This window comes from Salvelinus namaycush, unplaced genomic scaffold (assembly GCF_016432855.1).
Source record: "Salvelinus namaycush isolate Seneca unplaced genomic scaffold, SaNama_1.0 Scaffold3718, whole genome shotgun sequence".
Classification (NCBI taxonomy): Eukaryota; Metazoa; Chordata; class Actinopteri; order Salmoniformes; family Salmonidae; genus Salvelinus; species Salvelinus namaycush.
In genome coordinates, this window is record NW_024060695.1 from 1 (window position 1) to 21853 (window position 21853).

A 21853-nucleotide genomic window follows, 5' to 3' on the forward strand; every position below is an offset into this window, starting at 1 on the left:
GGAGAGAGAAAGAGAAAGAGAGAGAGAGAGAGAAAGAGAGACCCTCTGTGACTTTCTCTATTCTTCTCGTCTAATATTTCCATCAATATTTCTTCTTACCCACATGATAAAGACCCCCCCGGCCACCTTGTTCTACATTGTTCTAAGTCCTGGAAATGTGACTGATTGATCAGACCAGTGGATGAACATAACAGTAAAGATTAAGAGGATGAGTAATCAGCAGCATGTGCTTACACAGCGCTGTGGACTAATCTTGCCCCCACCACCGGTCCCCAACGTCTCCCCTTTAGAGGGGCAGCGACCAGTCAGGACCCACACACACACAGCTCCCGAACAAGAGGGGAGGACAGAGGAACCCACAGTGTTCACTAACTTCCATTGTCCAGCAGATCCACACCACTGTTACAGAGACCAAGAGACTATCCAGGACCTGAGAGAGAGAGAGAGAGAGACCGAGAGATCATCGTATCTCCATCACCAAGGGACAGAGGAAGGAGAGACAACTGTGGATACAGGACATCCAGTGACTGGGTGATCATAAGGGAGTTGATCTGTACTAAAGAGGAACTGAACTGACCAGCCGTCTGCCAGTCTGACTGCGGACACGAGGAGCCAGTTACAGCTACCCATCCATCAGCACACTTCTGCACTCCAATAGATGGCAGTGACACTTTGACTAACTTTTCCACATCATCGCTGATTGCCAAGGTACCAGACGTCAGGGGAGGCCATTGGTGTGACCTCCTCACTGCTGAAGAAGAACCGTCACACAGCAGCTAGACTAGTCATTGCATTTGGGATACAATATCAGAACTTTTAAAAGCCGTTTACAGTAACCCTCTAATAGAGGCGGGAGGGGGACGGGGAAGCGACGCAACCGGTCCACAAAGACATCGTCGGGACATATTGAGAAACCGTGATGGAGGAACACCTGTCTACATCCATCCTTCCTCCTCTCCAAGTGAATCTTCAGGGAGCACCGACTGCGACAGCAGAGGAGGTAACGTTTGGACTTTCTTTCAAAAACATCATTTCTAAAAAAAACTGTTGCTCGGGTCAAAAGCTCTGAGAGAATAAAGGAAATGAAACCCTGCGCTGGGTAAACGCTGCTCCTGAGTTGCCTTCTTCTAGCAACACAATCAGGGAAGTTCAGACTTCAGAAAAAACCACGTTGTATATTATTGATTGTGTTCCTGTAATGAAGCACTTGGGATTAGCATTTACCATGTGTGGGCGGTTTGCTTCTTTACCAGCGGAACAGGTTCAGCCCTCAGTACAGCCCTCTCTCCCATTAGAAACAACAGGTTGCTGTCCAGCTTGCTGGCAGCATGGTGAGTCTGGTGGAGCTGTTACTGATGACAGTGATTAGTTTGTGGCTCCACATTTCAAACACTTTAAACACGTCAAATGTTCTCTTCTATCAGATCTGATATTTCAAATTGAATTTATTGAAATGTATTTTATTTAATTGATACAAATACACATTTTCAATTAGTAGAATTTGTATTTTTTTGGGGGGGGAATAATAACCAGATCTTATATTATTTATATTGGAGAGAAAAAAGTAATGCTTCTTAATTGAATTTTAAATAATTTGATAGTTGGATCATTAATGCAACACGATGCCAGCATACAGCTGTCAACAAGCATTCATCTAACAGTCTCTCACTACCCACCTCTCTCTCTCTGTGTCCCCCAGCAAAGAGTCCAGCCCCGGGTAAAGCCTGAGTCCAGCCCTGCTCTGTAAGGTCTGTGGGGACACCAGCAGTGGAAAAACACTACGGCAATCTACGCCTGTAACGGCTGCAGTGGATTCTTCAAGCGCAGCGTCCGCCGGAGACTCATATACAGGTGAGTTGGAGTGGCAGCAGACACTGTAAACCCACTCATATACAGTGAGTTGGAGTGGCAGCAGACACTGTAACCCACTCATATACAGGTGAGTTGGAGTGGCAGCAGACACTGTAACCCACTCATATACAGGTGAGTTGGAGTGGCAGCAGACACTGTAACCCACTCATATACAGGTGAGTTGGAGTGGCAGCAGACACTGTAACCCACTCATATACAGGTGAGTTGGAGTGGCAGCAGACACTGTAACCCACTCATATACAGGTGAGTTGGAGTGGCAGCAGACACTGTAACCCACTCATATACAGGTGAGTTGGAGTGGCAGCAGACACTGTAGCCCACTCATATACAGGTGAGTTGTAGTGGCAGCAGACACTGTACCCACTCATATACAGGTGAGTTGGAGTGGCAGCAGACACTGTAACCCACTCATATACAGGTGAGTTGGAGTGGCAGCAGACACTGTACCCAGTGTCTAGTCAAACTACCCCACTGATAGATGGGCTAACTGTGTCATCACAAATTAACTTTTTAAATGTTTTATTTTTAAATTATTTGTGAGTTTAATATATTTAAGTTTGAACCTGACTTCTTAGTTGATGTTTAAATCTCTAGAATAGTTCATTATTTCACATAGTGTAAAATATGTTTTCCTCTGCTCATCCCAACAGGTGTCAGGCTGGTACGGGCATGTGCCCAGTGGATAAGGCCCATCGTAACCAGTGCCAAGCCTGTCGGCTGAAGAAGTGCCTACAGGCAGGCATGAACAAAGATGGTGAGTCAGTGGAATGTATTTATTTGAAGTCAAAGATAATAATCCGTTTTTTTCAGTATGAATAGATGTGAAAGTTTGTATAATTTAAGTTAGAGTTGGGATATGTTTGTTGAGCAGTCTGTCTCCTTGGACAGTCAAGTGTAAAGATGTGGCAGGAGTCTGAGCTGTGTCTTTTAACTCTCCCCCAGCTGTCCAGAACGAGCGTCAGCCCCGCAGCACGTCTCAGGTGCGTCTGGACTCCATCGACATGGACACAGACAAGGAGCACCTGTCCACCACACGGGATCCCACTTCCTCTTCTTCCTCCTGCTCAGTGATCACCCGGCCTCACATCACCTCCACCTCAATCAGCTCGTCCTCTGCCCCACCACAGCGCTGTGGACCCCCCAGCCCACAGAACAACCACCGCTTCATGGTCAGCCTCATGACCGCTGAGACCTGCGCTAAACTGGAGCCTGAGGATGGTGAGGAGGGCTTTATTTTGGCTGTTTGCTGGTTTTCCTCGGTCTCTCTCTCTCTCTCTCTCTCTCTCTCTCTCTCTCTCTCTCTCTCTCTCTCTCTCTCTCTCTCTCTCTTTCTTTATTTCTCTCTCTCTCTCTCTCTCTCTCTCTCTCTCTCTCTCTCTCTCTCTCTCTCTCTCTCTCCATAATCTCCATGTTTTATCTTTTGTGTTTAAATAATTCCACTTCTTTCACAGTTGATGAGAACATTGATGTGACCAGTAACGAGCCAGAGAGGGAATCCTCAGACTACCACATGTCCCTGTACCCTTCCAGTACAGAGAATGTGTACGAGACGTCAGCCCGGCTTCTCTTTATGTCTGTTAAATGGGCCAAGAACCTGCCAGTGTTCTCCAATCTCCCCTTCAGAGACCAGGTAAGACGGGATACTATGATAGGGTTTACTTAGAGTATAAACTGCTTATTAATACCTCTTAAGGATTAGCCCATTTAAAAAAAAATGTTTTGCCTAAAATGACATACCCAAATCTAACTGCCTGTAGCTCAGGCCCTGAAGCAAGGATATGCATATTCTTGGTACCAATTGAAAGGAAACACTTTTAAGTTTATGGAAATGTGAAAGGAATGTAGTAGAATATAACACATTAGATCTGGTAAAAGATAATACAAAGAAAAAAACAACCGTTCTTTTGTATTTATTTTTATTTTTACCATCATCTTTCAAATGCAAGAGAAAGGCCATAATGTATTATTCCAGCCCAGGTGCAATTTAGATTTTGGCCACTAGATGGCATCAGTGTATGTGCAATGTTTTAGACTGATCCAATGAACCATTGCATTTATGTTTTTTTGTATCAAGACTGCCCTAATGTGCCTAATTTGTTTATTAATAACGTTTCATGTTCAAAACTGTGCACTCTCCTCAAACAATAGCATGGTATTATTTCACTGTAATAGCTACTGTAAATTGGACAGTGCAGTTAGATTAACAATAATTTAAGCTTTCTGCCAATATCAGATATGTCTATGTCCTGGGAAATTTTCTTGTTACTTACAACCTCATGCTAATCACGTTAGCCTACGTTAGCTCAACCGTCCTGTGGAAGGGACACCGATCCCGAAGAAGTGTTTTAAAATATCACTACATTGTTTGGTAACTAACAGTCAATATGAATGCTTTCGTATAGCTTAAACGGGTAAACAAGCACTTTTTTTTTACGGTGCAAAGAATAGTTTGATACAACTTCCATCTGTTTGGAGACCCTTGAACTGCTTCTAAAACATTGTTCTGCATAGTTTGTGATGTCATGTTTATGACCTGTCACCCTTGACCTCTAACCTTGTGCGACCCCCCCACTGATCTGACTTCCTTGTTTCCCTCCAGGTAATCCTGCTGGAGGAGGCATGGTCTGAACTCTTCCTGCTGTGTGCCATCCAGTGGTCTCTCCCCCTGGACAGCTGTCCTCTGCTGTCCCTCCCCGACCTGCCCCCACCCACCACGCAGAGTAAGACATCCTACACCAGCGTGGACCTGCGTCTGCTCCAGGAGGTCTTCAGTAGGTTCAAAGCCCTGGCCGTAGACCCCACTGAGTTTGCCTGCCTCAAGGCCATCGTCCTCTTCAAACCAGGTAGGTGCCTGGGGGTCAGGGGGATGTTGGTTTGTGATTTTTTGTTGCTATGGTGTCATTTCTTTGCCAGATATAATCTGTGGTGATGTTTTTGTGACCAGAGCTGAATGTAATGCGATACATATTTCTGTTTGATCTGGATTAGGGCTTTCTGTTTCTGGGGGTGTAAATTCTACTTCCCCAGATTCCGTCTGTTCATGTGGATAAGACATGAGACGAGGCCTGTTGGACTGATCTTTCCTTCTTCTCTTTGTTGTCACAGAGACCCGAGGTCTGAAGGACCCAGAGCAGGTAGAGAACCTACAGGATCAGTCCCAGGTGATGTTGGGACAACACATCAGATCACATTACTCCAGTCAGCCTGCCAGGTAGGACTACTACGACCTCCCTGCACAACCTCCCTGATCTCCCTGCACAACCTCACTGATCTCCCTGCACAACCTCACTGACCTCCCTACACAACCTCCCTGATCTCCCTGCACAACCTCCCTGATCTCCCTGCACGACCTCCCTGATCTCCCTGCACAACCTCCCTGATCTCTCTGCACAACCTCCCTGATCTCTCTGCACAACCTCCCTGATCTCCCTACACAACCTCCCTGACCTTCCTACACAACCTCCCTGACCTCCCTACACAACCTCCCTGACCTCCCTACACAACCTCCCTGACCTCCCTACACAACCTCCCTGACCTCCCTAGACTGCCTCCCTGACCTCTCTACACAATCTCCCTGATCTCCCTACACAACCTCCCTGATCTCCCTACACAACCTCCCTGACCTCCCTACACAATCTCCCTGATCTCCCTGATCTCCCTGACCTCCCTACACAACCTCCCTGACCTCCCTACACAACCTCCCTGACCTCCCTACACAACCTCCCTGACCTCCCTACACAACCTCCCTGACCTCCCTACACAAACTCCCTGACCTCCCTAGACAGCCTCCCTACACAACCTCCCTAGACAGCCTCCCTGACCTCCCTAGACAGCCTCCCTGACCTCCCTTATGGCCTTTTATCCACATGGATCTGGATTCCACTGTATGTATATCTAGCTACTAACCTGAAGAATGAGAGGATGTTAAAATGGATTCCACTGTATGTATATCTAGCTACTAACCTGAAGAATGAGAGGATGTTAAAATGGATTCCACTGTATGTATATCTAGCTACTAACCTGAAGAATGAGAGGATGTTAAAATGGATTCCACTGTATGTATATCTAGCTACTAACCTGAAGAATGAGAGGATGTTAAAATGGATTCCACTGTATGTATATCTAGCTACTAACCTGAAGAATGAGAGGATGTTAAAATGGCCGGTGAAATCAAATTTCACTGTTTTGGATCTGTAAATGACTTGATCTTGATATTATTTTGATAGCTGCTAACATAATCAGTTTCATTTTCTGTTTTTAGACACTTCAGGACTTTGATGGAATCTCTTTGCTGTAAATTCAAAGCGTATAACTCACCACCCTCTCTGTCTCTGTGTAGATTTGGGAAGCTCCTCCTGCTGTTGCCCTCTCTGCGTTTCGTCAGCTCTGAGCGGATCGAGCTCCTCTTCTTCCACAGGACCATCGGCAACACCCCCATGGAGAAACTTCTGTGTGACATGTTCAAGAACTAATACACGGAAAAACAAAATGGACGCTCAGTTATACTGCACTAAGACACACTGCAAGTGCAACATGCTTAAAGCTAACAAACTGATGTGTGTAACACGATGTTGTAAATGTCTTATTGCTGTGTGTAAAGAAAACCATGTAAATATGTCATTGCTGTAAGAGAGTGTTGATAACAGACCTGCTTTTGAGCTTGATAATGTGTTATAATGGGCTTTGCTGTGTGTTGGACACCAGACTCAAAATGTCCTTTACTGTGGACGAAATGTTTGTGTCTCAGATCTTCAGTTACATTTCTGTCTAGCCGTCCATTTTTCACGATGTAATGTAATATATTTACATAAAATCTGTTTAGTCTTAGATACTGTACAATTCTGCTGTCAAAAATATCTGTGCTGTATTTATGATTTCATGCCTTGATAAATTTAAACTTGTATTTTTTATTCTATCTATTAACTGAAGGAGATGAGTAGAAACCAGGTTTACACCAAGCTATCTATTAACTGAAGAGGATGAGTAGAAACCAGGTTAACACCAAGCTAGCTATTAACTGAAGAGGATGAGTAGAAACCAGGTTAACACCAAGCTAGCTATTAACTGAAGAGGATGAGTAGAAACCAGGTTAACACCAAGCTAGCTATTAACTGAAGAGGATGAGTAGAAACCAGGTTAACACCAAGCTATCTATTAACTGAAGGAGATGAGTAGAAACCAGGTTAACACCAAGCTATCTATTAACTGAAGAGGATGAGTAGAAACCAGGTTAACACCAAGCTATCTATTAACTGAAGGAGATGAGTAGAAACCAGGTTAACACCAAGCTATCTGCTGTCTATTAACTGAAAGAGATGAGTAGAAACCAGGTTTACACCAAGCTATCTATTAACTGAAGGAGATGGGTAGAAACCAGGTTAACACCAAGCTATCTATTAACTGAAGGAGATGGGTAGAAACCAGGTTAACACCAAGCTATCTATTAACTGAAGAGGATGAGTAGAAACCAGGTTAACACCAAGCTATCTATTAACTGAAGGAGATGAGTAGAAACCAGGTTAACACCAAGCTATCTGCTGTCTATTAACTGAAAGAGATGAGTAGAAACCAGGTTTACACCAAGCTATCTATTAACTGAAGGAGATGGGTAGAAACCAGGTTAACACCAAGCTATCTATTAACTGAAGGAGATGGGTAGAAACCAGGTTTACACCAAGCTATCTATTAACTGAAGGAGATGAGTAGAAACCAGGTTAACACCAAGCTATCTATTAACTGAAGGAGATGAGTAGAAACCAGGTTAACACCAAGCTATCTATTAACTGGAGATGAGTAGAAACCAGGTTTACACCAAGCTGTCTATTAACTGAAGAGGATGAGTAGAAACCATGTTTACACCAAGCTATCAATTAACTGAAGGAGATGAGTAGAAACCAGGTTAACACCAAGCTATCTGCTGTCTATTAACTGAAGGAGATGAGTAGAAACCAGGTTTACACCAAGCTATCTATTAACTGAAGGAGATGAGTAGAAACCAGGTTAACACCAAGCTATCTGCTGTCTATTAACTGAAGGAGATGAGTAGAAACCAGGTTTACACCAAGCTATCTATTAACTGAAGGAGATGGGTAGAAACCATGTTTACACCAAGCTATCAATTAACTGAAGGAGATGAGTAGAAACCAGGTTAACACCAAGCTATCTGCTGTCTATTAACTGAAGGAGATGAGTAGAAACCAGGTTAACACCAAGCTATCTATTAACTGAAGGAGATGAGTAGAAACCAGGTTAACACCAAGCTATCTATTAACTGAAGGAGATGGGTGGAAACCAGGTTTACACCAAGCTATATATTAACTGAAGGAGATGGGTAGAAACCAGGTTTACACCAAGCTATCTATTAACTGAAGGAGATGAGTAGAAACCAGGTTTACACCAAGCTATCTATTAACTGAAGAGGATGAGTAGAAACCAGGTTAACACCAAGCTATCTATTAACTGAAGAGGATGAGTAGAAACCAGGTTAACACCAAGCTATCTATTAACTGAAGAGGATGAGTAGAAACCAGGTTTACACCAAGCTATCTATTAACTGAAGGAGATGGGTAGAAACCAGGTTAACACCAAGCTATCTGCTATCTATTAACTGAAGGACATGGGTAGAAACCAGGTTTACACCAAACTATCTATTAACTGAAGGAGATGAGTAGAAACCAGGTTAACACCAAGCTATCTATTAACTGAAGGAGATGAGTAGAAACCAGGTTAACACCAAGCTATCTATTAACCGAAGAGGATGAGTAGGAACCAGGTATTATTATTCCAGCTCAAGTGCAATTTAGATTTTGGCCACTAGATGGCATCAGTGTATGGGCAATGTTTTAGACTGATCCAATGAACCATTGCATTTATGTTCAAAATTTTGTGGCAAGTCTGCCCAAATGTGCATAATTTGTTTATTAATAACGTTTCATGTTCAAAATTGTGCACTCTCCTCATACAGCAGCTCAGAGGAAGAGAAAGCAAGCCTCCCATCAGAGTATAGATGCAGTGGCAACTTCCAATAGTGAGCAAAGACGTAGTATATATCAAATGAACAGCGCCACCTTCTGTCCACTACTAACAACAACACCAGTTACTCTTTCCTACCACTAGAGGTCCTCCCAGGCTGCCTGTCAACACCACTTGGACAGTAGACTGGACTTCATCACTATGCACATGTCACGGCAACCACTGTATGACAGTAGGGTGTATATGTCCCAGCCATTTCTCAGACTACAGTTCACCACTGTATGACAGCAGGGTGTATGTGTGTCCCAGCCATTTCTCAGACTACAGTTCACCACTGTATGACAGCAGGGTGTATATGTGTCCCAGCCATTTCTCAGGCTACAGTTCACCACTGTATGACAGCAGGGTGTATGTGTCCCAGCCATTTCTCAGACTACAGTTCACCACTGTATGACAGTAGGGTGTATGTGTCCCAGCCATTTCTCAGACTACAGTTCACCACTGTATGACAGTAGGGTGTATATGTGTCCCAGCCATTTCTCAGACTACAGTTCACCACTGTATGACAGTAGGGTGTATGTGTCCCAGCCATTTCTCAGACTACAGTTCACCACTGTATGACAGTAGGGTGTATGTGTCCCAGCCATTTCTCAGACTACAGTTCACCACTGTATGACAGCAGGGTGTATATGTGTCCCAGCCATTTCTCAGACTACAGTTCACCACTGTATGACAGCAGGGTGTATATGTGTCCCAGCCATTTCTCAGACTACAGTTCACCACTGTATGACAGTAGGGTGTATATGTGTCCCAGCCATTTCTCAGGCTACAGTTCACCACTGTATGACAGTAGGGTGTATATGTGTCCCAGCCATTTCTCAGACTACAGTTCACCACTGTATGACAGCAGGGTGTATATGTGTCCCAGCCATTTCTCAGACTACAGTTCACCACTGTATGACAGTAGGGTGTATGTGTCCCAGCCATTTCTCAGACTACAGTTCACCACTGTATGACAGCAGGGTGTATGTGTCCCAGCCATTTCTCAGGCTACAGTTCACCACTGTATGACAGTAGGGTGTATGTGTCCCAGCCATTTCTCAGACTACAGTTCACCACTGTATGACAGCAGGGTGTATATGTCCCAGCCATTTCTCAGGCTACAGTTCACCACTGCATGACAGCAGGGTGTATATGTGTCCCAGCCATTTCTCAGACTACAGTTCACCACTGTATGACAGCAGGGTGTATGTGTCCCAGCCATTTCTCAGACTACAGTTCACCACTGTATGACAGCAGGGTGTATATGTCCCAGCCATTTCTCAGGCTACAGTTCACCACTGTATGACAGTAGGGTGTATGTGTCCCAGCCATTTCTCAGACTACAGTTCACCACTGTATGACAGCAGGGTGTATATGTCCCAGCCATTTCTCAGACTACAGTTCACCACTGTATGACAGCAGGGTGTATATGTCCCAGCCATTTCTCAGACTACAGTTCACCACTGTATGACAGCAGGGTGTATATGTGTCCCAGCCATTTCTCAGGCTACAGTTCACCACTGTATGACAGCAGGGTGTATATGTGTCCCAGCCATTTCTCAGACTACAGTTCACCACTGTATACCAGCAGGGTGTATATGTGTCCCAGCCATTTCTCAGACTACAGTTCACCACTGTATACCAGCAGGGTGTATATGTCCCAGCCATTTCTCAGACTACAGTTCACCTTTGTATACTCAGTCTCTTCCGGAGTATTTGTAGGTCTTAGAATAAATCGGTTCCAACATGTAAAGGACATTATCTTGTGTTAGTTCTCTAATCACAACAACACAGCCAAGTAGGAATCCCAGCAACTCCCTTCTCTTTCCCTCTGTGGACACACACACAGGTGCCTTCTGGGAATAATGAAGTGCTTCGCAATAAAAGTCTTAAAAATGGTAGTGTCAGTAATATTGACATAGTTTCAGAAGAAACGTGTAATACTAACCTAGGCTACAACAGTATGGGTTCATACAGCACAGGAGGTTGGTGACACCTTAATCAGGGAGGACAGACTTGTGGTAATGACTGGAGAGTAATCAGTGGAACGGTATCAAATACATCAAACACATGGTTTCCATGGTTTCCATGTGTTTGATGTCATTTCATTCGCTCCGTTCCAGCCCTTATTATGAGCCGTCCTCCCCTCAGCAGCCTCCACTGATATACAGTATGCCCCAGCCATTTCTCAGAGGATTACAGGCCTTGGTTATACCATAGATTCATTCATGACCGCGTCCCAAGTGGAACCTATTCCCTTTATAGTGCACTACTTTTTGACCAGAGCCCTTTGGGAATGGGGTGCCATTTTGGGACACAGATATATAGCTCTTATCAGATGTGGGCTGTGGAGAAAGGGACATGGGACAGAAAATAAATAACAGGATAAATAACAGGACATAATAAGGCTCCATTTTGGAAACAGAGCAATTTAAACCTCAGAATGACAAGAACGTTTCAAACTCTGCTTTATTCCTCCAATGACTGAAGGGACATTGGGAGGCCAGTTAGACAGCTGCAGGGAACATACAGTAATAATAATAATTAGTGAGTTGGGAGAGAGAGAGAGAGAGAGACAGAGGGGGAGAGAGGAAGAGAGAGAGAGAGAGACAGAGAGAGAGAGAGATAAGAGGAGAGAGAGACAGGGAGAGTGAGGAGAGTGTGAGAGAGAGAGAGACAGAGAGAGACAGAGAGAGACAGAGAGAGAGAGAGAGAGAGAGGAGAGAGAGAGAGAGAGGGAGAAACAGAGAGAGAGAGACAGAGAGAGAGAGAGAGAGAGAGAGAGAGAGAGAGAGAGAGAGAGAGAGAGAGAGAGAGAGAGAGAGAGAGAGAGAGAGACAAAGAGAGAGAGAGAGGGAGAAGAGAGAGAAGTGGGGAGAGAGAGGGAGAAGAGAGAGAAGTGGGGAGAGAGAGAGTGAGTGAGAGAGAGAATTGTAATGTTATATTCTACACATTGTCACTGTCTGTAATGTTATATTCTATACATTGTCACTGTCTGTAATGTTATATTCTACACATTGTCACTGTCTGTAATGTTATATTCTATACATTGTCACTGTCTGTAATGTTATATTCTATACATTGTCACTGTCTGTAATGTTATATTCTACACATTGTCACTGTCTGTAATGTTATATTCTACACATTGTCACTGTCTGTAATGTTATATTCTACACATTGTCACTGTCTGTAATGTTATATTCTACACATTGTCACTGTCTGTAATGTTATATTCTACACATTGTCACTGTCTGTAATGTTATATTCTATACATTGTCACTGTCTGTAATGTTATATTCTATACATTGTCACTGTCTGTAATGTTATATTCTACACATTGTCACTGTCTGTAATGTTATATTCTACACATTGTCACTGTCTGTAATGTTATATTCTACACATTGTCACTGTCTGTAATGTTATATTCTACACATTGTCACTGTCTGTAATGTTATATTCTACACATTGTCACTGTCTGTAATGTTATATTCTATACATTGTCACTGTCTGTAATGTTATATTCTACACATTGTCACTGTCTGTAATGTTATATTCTATACATTGTCACTGTCTGTAATGTTATATTCTATACATTGTCACTGTCTGTAATGTTATATTCTACACATTGTCACTGTCTGTAATGTTATATTCTATACATTGTCACTGTCTGTAATGTTATATTCTACACATTGTCACAGTCTGTAATGTTATATTCTACACATTGTCACTGTCTGTAATGTTATATTCTACACATTGTCACTGTCTGTAATGTTATATTCTACACATTGTCACTGTCTGTAATGTTATATTCTATACATTGTCACTGTCTGTAATGTTATATTCTACACATTGTCACTGTCTGTAATGTTATATTCTATACATTGTCACTGTCTGTAATGTTATATTCTATACATTGTCACTGTCTGTAATGTTATATTCTATACATTGTCACTGTCTGTAATGTTATATTCTACACATTGTCACTGTCTGTAATGTTCGTCTGAAAAGGAGTTACAGTTCTCAGCAGTATTGATATTGATTTTTGTCCCGCCCCGACCTTAGAGAGCCTTTTTATGTCTCTATTTGGTTTGGTCAGGGTGTGATTTGGGGTGGGCATTCTATGTTTTTGTTTTCTATGATTTTGTATTTCTATGTTTTGGCCGGGTATGGTTCTCAATCAGGGACAGCTGTCTATCGTTGTCTCCGATTGGGAACCATACTTAGGTAGCCCTTTTCCCTCCTTTCAGTGTGGGAAGTTAACTTTGTTTGTGGCACTAATGCCCTTAAGCTTCACGGTCGTTTTTGTATTGTTTATTGTTTTTGTCGGCGTTATTTCTAAATAAAAGGAATATGTACGCTCACCACGCTGCACCTTGGTCCTCTTCATTCGACGGCCGCGACACTATTGATATTGATATTGACTTTGACTTTATTGATTCTTGCTCAAAGTTTACAAAAAACTGAAGAAATGCTAAATTAATATCATAAACAGTTGCATAGAAAATAGCATTGGACACACTTGTATGTAATGAAATCAGTAGTATTTATATTAGTCCTTATCTCATAAAACATATGTTAACCTTTCACACCTTCTGCATTTCTGAAATATAAATACTAAAATATCAGAGATAAATACCTTCAGAACCTCAGCAACCGGCTGTGAATTCCCATCAGACTTTCTGAGTCCTTTAGATTGCGTCCCAAATGGAACCCTGTTCCCTATGTAGTGCACTACTACAGACCAGGGCCTTTTCTTGTCCACAAACTGGCCCAGTTACTTACGTTTACAAAATGAAACACCGAAACATTCAGAAGTAGTTTTGAGCCAGTTGTGGCCGTCTGGCCGAGCTCCCAGAATGCCAGCTAGATAAGGAACGCCACTCAGTATTAGTGGTCTAACACCAACAGAAGGGCTTAATAGTTCAGAAACAGGACTACTCAGAAGGGGGCTGTCCTGGACACCTGTGAGGAGACATCAAACAACTGTTTTAGAAGCAGTTTCGCTCAGAGGCAGCAGCCAAGGGGTTCTGTCCCAAAATGGCACCCTATTCCCTGCATAGTGCACTACTTTTGACAAGATCCCTATGGGTCCTGGCCACAAGTTAGTGCACTACATAGGGAATAGGGTGCCATTTGGGACAAGGCCAATTGGAATACAGCACTGTCTCTGATACACACACACACACACACACACACACACACACACACACACGCACGCACGCACTCACACACACACACACACACACACACACACACACACACACACACACACACACACACACACACACACACACACACACACACACACACACACAAGCACACACACACACACACACACACACACACACACACACACACACACACACACACACACACACACACACACACACACACACACACACACACACACACACACACACACACACACAGGGAGAATATTCTAGCAATGCTAAACTACTATTTTGAGTTCCACCTTCATGCTCTGGTCATAGACACTATAAGCAGTACAGTAGCTTGGTGTGGGAACAGTATCAAGAGTTACATTAAATACATTGAGACAACCATTACAATGCCACATGAAAACAACCAGTGTTGAAATCTACCACCATTTCAAAGCTTGGACAAACACATGGATCAGCTTGAGAATCAAATGAACCAATGAACCCCATTCGCCCCTCAGGCCCTATCAGACCTTGTTTAACAAGCGGTTTCTCCTCCTCCAGAGGCCTAAGCCTTCTTAGCAGGGTCTGAAGGAACAGACATAGCACCCTTCTCAGCCTTCTGCCAGAACCCTTAGCCGTTAGCCTGCTGCGTGCCAAGGCCTTGTGAGACCTTCATAATCTAATCCACAAAGCAGAAAAGCTTAGGCTCTCCATCCTACCCTCCCCCTGCCCCTCTCCTTCCTCTCTCCTCCCTCCCTCTCCTTCCTCTCCTCCTTCCCCCACTCCCTCCTCCTGCTCTCCCCCTCTCCCTCCCCCTCTCCTCCCTCCCTCCCTCTCTTTTCTCTCCTCCTTCCCCCTCTCCTTCCTCCCCCTCTGCCTCCTCCCTCCCTCTCCTTCCTCTCCTCCCTCCCTCCCCCCCACTCCTCCCTCCCTCCCCTCTCCTCCCTCCCACTCCTCCCTCCACTCTCCTCCCTCCCTCTCCTTCCTCTCCTTCCTCTCCTCCCTCCCTTTCCCTCTCCTCACCTCCCTCCCCCCTCCTTCCTTTCTCCTCCCTCCCTCTCCCTCTCTAATCCACAAAGCAGAAAAGCTTAGGCTCTCCATCCTACCCTCCCCCTCCCCCCCCTCTCCTCTCTTCCTTCCCCCTCTCCTTCCTCTCCTCTCTCCCCTCTCCTCCCTCTCTCTCCTCCTTCCCCCTCTCCTTCCTCTCCTCCCTCTACCTCTCCTCCCTCTCTCTCCTCCTTCCCCCTCTCCATAATCTCCTCCCACCCCCTTTCCTTCCTCCCCTCTCCCTCCTCTCCTCCCTCCCTCTCCTTCCTCTCCTCCCTCCCACTCCTCCCTCCCCTTCCTCTCCCCCTCTCCTTGCTCTCCTCCTTCACCCTCTCCTTCCTCTCCTCCCTCTCTCCTCCCTCTCCCACTCTTCCCTCTCTTTCCCTCTCCCTCCCTCTCCTTCCTCTCCCCCTCTCCTTCCTCTCCTCCTTCCCCCTTTCCTTCCTCTCCTCCCTCCCCCTCTCCTTCCTCTCTCCTTCCTCTCCCCCTCTCCTTCGTCCCCTCCTTCCCCCTCTCCTTCCTCTCCTCCTTCCCCTTCTTCTTCCTCTCCTCCCTCCCCCTCTCCTTCCTCTCTCCTCCCTCCCCCTCCCTCCCCTCTCCCTCCTCTCCTCCCTCCCCCTCTCCTTCGTCTCCTCCTTCCCCCTCTCCTCCCTCTCCCTCTCCCTCTCCTTCTTCTCTTATTGTATGAGCTGGCTCACAGGTTGAGATTATGGAACTCTGAACCCCTCTAACCAGACAACCATCCTTTTGTCCTGAGTTGGAGAGAGTGCCCTGCTTTCTTCTTCAATGAGGAGAGAAAATGATGCTGCAGGAAAATCAACTAATTGATGTGTTTGATGTTTTATGGGAACCCAAAACGTAGATGTCTGACCCGGTTCCATTCATTAAAACAGCAGAGACAGCGGTAGATGACCTATCTGCTTCTTTCCGTTGCCTGCTCGTAGTAGACCATTAAATACACAACTAGTAAAAGATGGACTAAGGAGGGCCCAGGGAGGCTCTTTACAGCCGCTATATTCTGGATGTAATAAATAATGACAGTTAATACTGCAGAAACCTCAGAAACAACGCTAACAGGATGCCTAATTGAGTGTTTCAGAACCTTTCTCTCACGTATAAACTGTTAAACATTCTCTCTCTCCCCTTGCCCTGAGACCAATCCCCACAGCACAAAGCTAGCCCCTGTTAGAATAAGAGACTTTCAACCAGTGATTTTTCATCATATTAAAAGCTAAGCTCTTTGAGTAACAGGCAGTGTGAAGCGAGCAGGTTAAACCACGTTGCAGCACAGGCGTATTTCTCAATCTCACTGAGAGATCTGCTCAGCTGGAACATGTTGATTTTCAGAACTGTTTTTCTGAGCTGTTGTTCAATGTTGCCCGTCAGACAGACCAACACAGGTACAGCCTTAGGTTGTCCGATGAATTTATATCAACATTATATTTATATAAACTTTATATTTATGTTAACTTTATATTTATATTAACTTTATATTTACATAAACTTTATATTTACATAAACTTTATATTTATATTAACTTTATATTTATGTTAACTTAATATTTATATTAACTTTATATTTACATAAACTTTATATTTACATAAACTTTATATTTATATTAACTTTATATTTATGTTAACTTTATATTTATATTAACTTTATATTTATGTTAACTTAATATTTATATTAACTTTATATTTATATTAACTTAATATTTATGTTAACTTTATATTTATATTAACTTTATATTTATGTTAACTTTATATTTATGTTAACTTTATGTTTATGTTAACTTTATATTTATATTAACTTTATATTTATATTAACTTTATATTTATGTTAACTTTATATTTATAGTAACTTTATATTTATGTTAACTTTATATTTATGTTAACTTTATATTTATAGTAACTTTATATTTATGTTAACTTTATATTTATGTTAACTTTATATTTATTTTAACTTTATATTATCTTACTTATAGTTATTTAACTTAATATTATTAACTTTATATTTATAGTAACTTTATATTTATGTTAACTTTATATTTATGTTAACTTTATATTATGTTAACTTTATATGAAGTGAACCATCATTCATCATTATGACAGGGATTACAGGACATTAACAGGCTCTTGTAGCACCACACATGGCCTGTCTTCCTGCTGCAGGAGTACAACCTCCACTAAACAACACCAACACATGGCTGTCTTCCTGCTGCAGGAGTACAACCTCCACTAAACAACACCACACAATGGCCTGTCTTCCTGCTGCAGGAGTACCAACCTCCACTAAAACAACACCAACCACATGGCCTGTCTTCCTGCTGCAGGAGTACCAACTCCACTAAAACAACACCAACACATGGCCTGTCTTCCTGCTGCAGGAGTACCAACCTCCACTAAAACAACACCAACACATGGCCTGTCTTCCTGCGCAGGAGTACCAACCTCCACTAAAACAACACCAACACATGGCCTGTCTTCCTGCCGCAGGAGTACCAACCCTCCACTAAAACAACACCAACACATGGCCTGTCTTCCTGCTGCAGGAGTACCAACCTCCACTAAAACAACACCAACACATGGCCTGTCTTCCTGCTGCAGGAGTACCAACCTCCACTAAAACAACACCAACACATGGCCTGTCTTCCTGCTGCAGGAGTACCAACCTCCACTAAAACAACACCAACACATGTCTGTCTTCCTGCTGCAGGAGTACCAACCTCCACTAAAACAACACCAACACATGGCCTGTCTTCCTGCTGCAGGAGTACAACCCACTAAAACAACAACCAAACATCCTGTCTTCCTGCTGCAGGAGTACCAACCTCCACTAAACACAACACCAACACATGGCCTGTCTTCCTGCTGCAGGAGTACCAACCTCCACTAAAAACAACACCAACACATGGCCTGTCTTCCTGCCGCAGGAGTACCAACCTCCACTAAAACAACACCAACACATGGCCTGTCTTCCTGCCGCAGGAGTACCAACCTCCACTAAAACAACACCAAACACATGGCCTGTCTTCCTGCCGCAGGAGTACCAACCTCCACTAAAACAACACCAACACATGGCCTGTCTTCCTGCCGCAGGAGTACCAACCTCCACTAAAACAACACCAACACATGGCCTGTCTTCCTGCCGCAGGAGTACCAACCTCCACTAAAACAACACCAACACATGGCCTGTCTTCCTGCCGCAGGAGTACCAACCTCCACTAAAACAACACCAACACATGGCCTGTCTTCCTGCTGCAGGAGTACCAACCTCCACTAAAACAACACCAAACATGGCCTGTCTTCCTGCCGCAGGAGTACCAACCTCCACTAAAACAACACCAACACATGGCCTGTCTTCCTGCCGCAGGAGTACCAACCTCCACTAAAACAACACCAACACATGGCCTGTCTTCCTGCGCAGGAGTACCAACCTCCACTAAAACAACACCAACACATGGCCTGTCTTCCTGCCTGCAGGAGTACCAACCTCCACTAAAACAACACCAACACATGGCCTGTCTTCCTGCTGCAGGAGTACCAACCTCCACTAAAACAACACCAACACATGGCCTGTCTTCCTGCGGCAGGAGTACCAACCTCCACTAAAACAACACCAACATCATGGCCTGTCTTCCTGCTGCAGGAGTACCAACCTCACTAAAACACACCACACATGGCCTGTCTTCCTGCCGCAGGAGTACCAACCTCCACTAAAACAACACCAACACATGGCCTGTCTTCCTGCCTGCAGGAGTACCAACCTCCACTAAAACAACACCAACACATGGCCTGTCTTCCTGCTGCAGGAGTACCAACCTCCACTAAAACAACACCAACACATGGCCTGTCTTCCTGCCGCAGGAGTACCAACCTCCACTAAAACAACACCAACACATGGCCTGTCTTCCTGCCGCAGGAGTACCAACCTCCACTAAAACAAACACCAACACATGGCCTGTCTTCCTGCCGCAGGAGTACCAACCTCCACTAAAACAACACCAACACATGGCCTGTCTTCCTGCCGCAGGAGTACCAACCTCCACTAAAACAACACCAACACATGGCCTGTCTTCCTGCCGCAGGAGTACCAACCTCCACTAAAACAACACCAACACATGGCCTGTCTTCCTGCCTGCAGGAGTACCAACCTCCACTAAAACAACACCAAACACATGGCCTGTCTTCCTGCTGCAGGAAGTACCAACCTCACTAAAACAACACCAACACATGGCCTGTCTTCCTGCTGCAGGAGTACCAACCTCCACTAAAACAACACCAACACATGGCCTGTCTTCCTGCCTGCAGGAGTACCAACCTCCACTAAAACACACCAACACATGGCCTGTCTTCCTGCTGCAGGAGTACCAACCTCCACTAAACAACACCAACACATGGCCTGGTCCGTTCCTGCCGCAGGAGTACAACCTCCACTAAACAACACCACACATGGCCTGTCTTCCTGCGGCAGGAGTACCAACCTCCACTAAAACAACACCAACACATGGCCTGTCCTTCCTGCTGCAGGAGTACCAACCTCCACTAAAACAAACACCACCACATGGCCTGTCTTCCTGCTGCAGGAGTACCAACCTCCACTAAAACAACACAACACATGCCTGTCTTCCTGCCTGCAGGAGTACCCAACCTCCACTAAAACAACACCAACACATGGCCTGTCTTCCTGCGCAGGAGTACCAACCTCCACTAAAACAACACCAACACATGGCCTGTCCTTCCTGCCGCAGGATACCAACCTCCACTAAAACAACACCAAACACCATGGCCTGTCTTCCCTGCCTGCCAAGGAGTACCCCAACCCTCCACTAAAACAAACACCCACCACAATGGTACCTGTCTTCCTGCAGCAGGAGTTACCAACCTCCACTAAAACACACCAACACATGGCCTGTCTTCACCTGCCGCATGAGTAACAAACCTCCACTAAAACAACACCAACCACATGGCCTGGACTTACCCTGCTGCAGGTAGTACCAACCTCCACTAAAACAACACCACACGATGGCCTGTCTTCCTGCTCCTGCCAGGACGTACCAACCTCCCCCCACTAAAACACACCAACACATTGCCTGTCTAATCCTTGCCTGCAGGAGTACCCACCCTCCACCTAAAACTAACACCAACACATGGCCATGTTCTTTCCCCCTGCCGCAGGAGTCAACCAACCTCCACTAAAACAACACCACACACATGGCCTGTACTTTCTGCCGCAGGAATTACCAACCTCCTCACACTAAAACAACACCAACACCATGGCACTGTCTTCCTGCCTGCAGGAAGTACCCAACCTCCACTAAAACAACACCAACACATGGCTGTCTTCCTGCCGCAGGAGTACCAACCTCCACTAAAACAACACCAACACATGGCCTGTCTTCCTGCCGCAGGAGTACCAACCTCCACTAAAACAACACCAACACATGGCCTGTCTTCCTGCTGCAGGAGTACCAACCTCCACTAAAACAACACCAACACATGGCCTGTCTTCCTGCCGCAGGAGTACCAACCTCCACTAAAACAACACCAACACATGGCCTGTCTTCCTGCTGCAGGAGTACCAACCTCCACTAAAACAACACCAACACATGGCCTGTCTTCCTGCTGCAGGAGTACCAACCTCCACTAAAACAACACCAACACATGGCCTGTCTTCCTGCCTGCAGGAGTACCAACCTCCACTAAAACAACACCAACACATGGCCTGTCTTCCTGCCGCAGGAGTACCAACCTCCACTAAAACAACACCAACACATGGCCTGTCTTCCTGCCGCAGGAGTACCAACCTCCACTAAAACAACACCAACACATGGCCTGTCTTCCTGCTGCAGGAGTACCAACCTCCACTAAACAACACCAACACATGGCCTGTCTTCCTGCTGCAGGAGTACCACCTCCCCCCACTAAAACAACACCAACACATGGCCTGTCTTCCTGCTGCAGGAGTACCAACCTCCACTAAAACAACACCAACACATGGCCTGTCTTCCTGCTGCAGGAGTACCAACCTCCACTAAAACAACACCAACACAGGCCTGTCTTCCTGCCTGCAGGAGTACCAACCTCCACTAAAACAACACCAACACATGGCCTGTCTTCCTGCTGCAGGAGTACCAACCTCCACTAAAACAACACCAACACATGGCCTGTCTTCCTGCTGCAGGAGTACCAACCTCCACTAAAACACACCACACATGGCCTGTCCTTCCTGCAGGAGTACCAACCTCCACTAAAACAACACCAACACATGGCCTGTCTTCCTGCTGCAGGAGTACCAACCTCCACTAAAACAACACCAACACATGGCCTGTCTTCCTGCTGCAGGAGTACCAACCTCCACTAAAACAACACCAACACATGGCCTGTCTTCCTGCCTGCAGGAGTACCAACCTCCACTAAAACAACACCAACACATGGCCTGTCTTCCTGCCTGCATGGAGTACCAACCTCCACTAAAACAACACCAACACATGGCCTGTCTTCCTGCCGCAGGAGAGTAACCAACCTCCACTAAAACACACCAACACATGGCCTGTCTCCTTCCTGCCGCGGAGTACCAACCTCCACTAAAACAACACCAACACATGGCCTGTCTTCCTGCTGCAGGAGTACAACCTCCACTAAAACAACACCAACACATGGCCTGTCTTCCTGCGCAGGATACCAACCTCCACTAAAACAACACCAACACATGGCCTGTCTTCCTGCTGCAGGAGTACCAACCTCCACTAAAACAAC

At 45.1% G+C, this 21853-nt stretch overlaps 1 pseudogene; it reads left to right on the forward strand.

The window, feature by feature from the left end:
* Positions 1 to 847: 847 nt before the first annotated feature.
* On the forward strand, positions 848 to 6344 carry LOC120040673 (annotated as a pseudogene).
* Positions 6345 to 21853: the final 15509 nt, after the last annotated feature.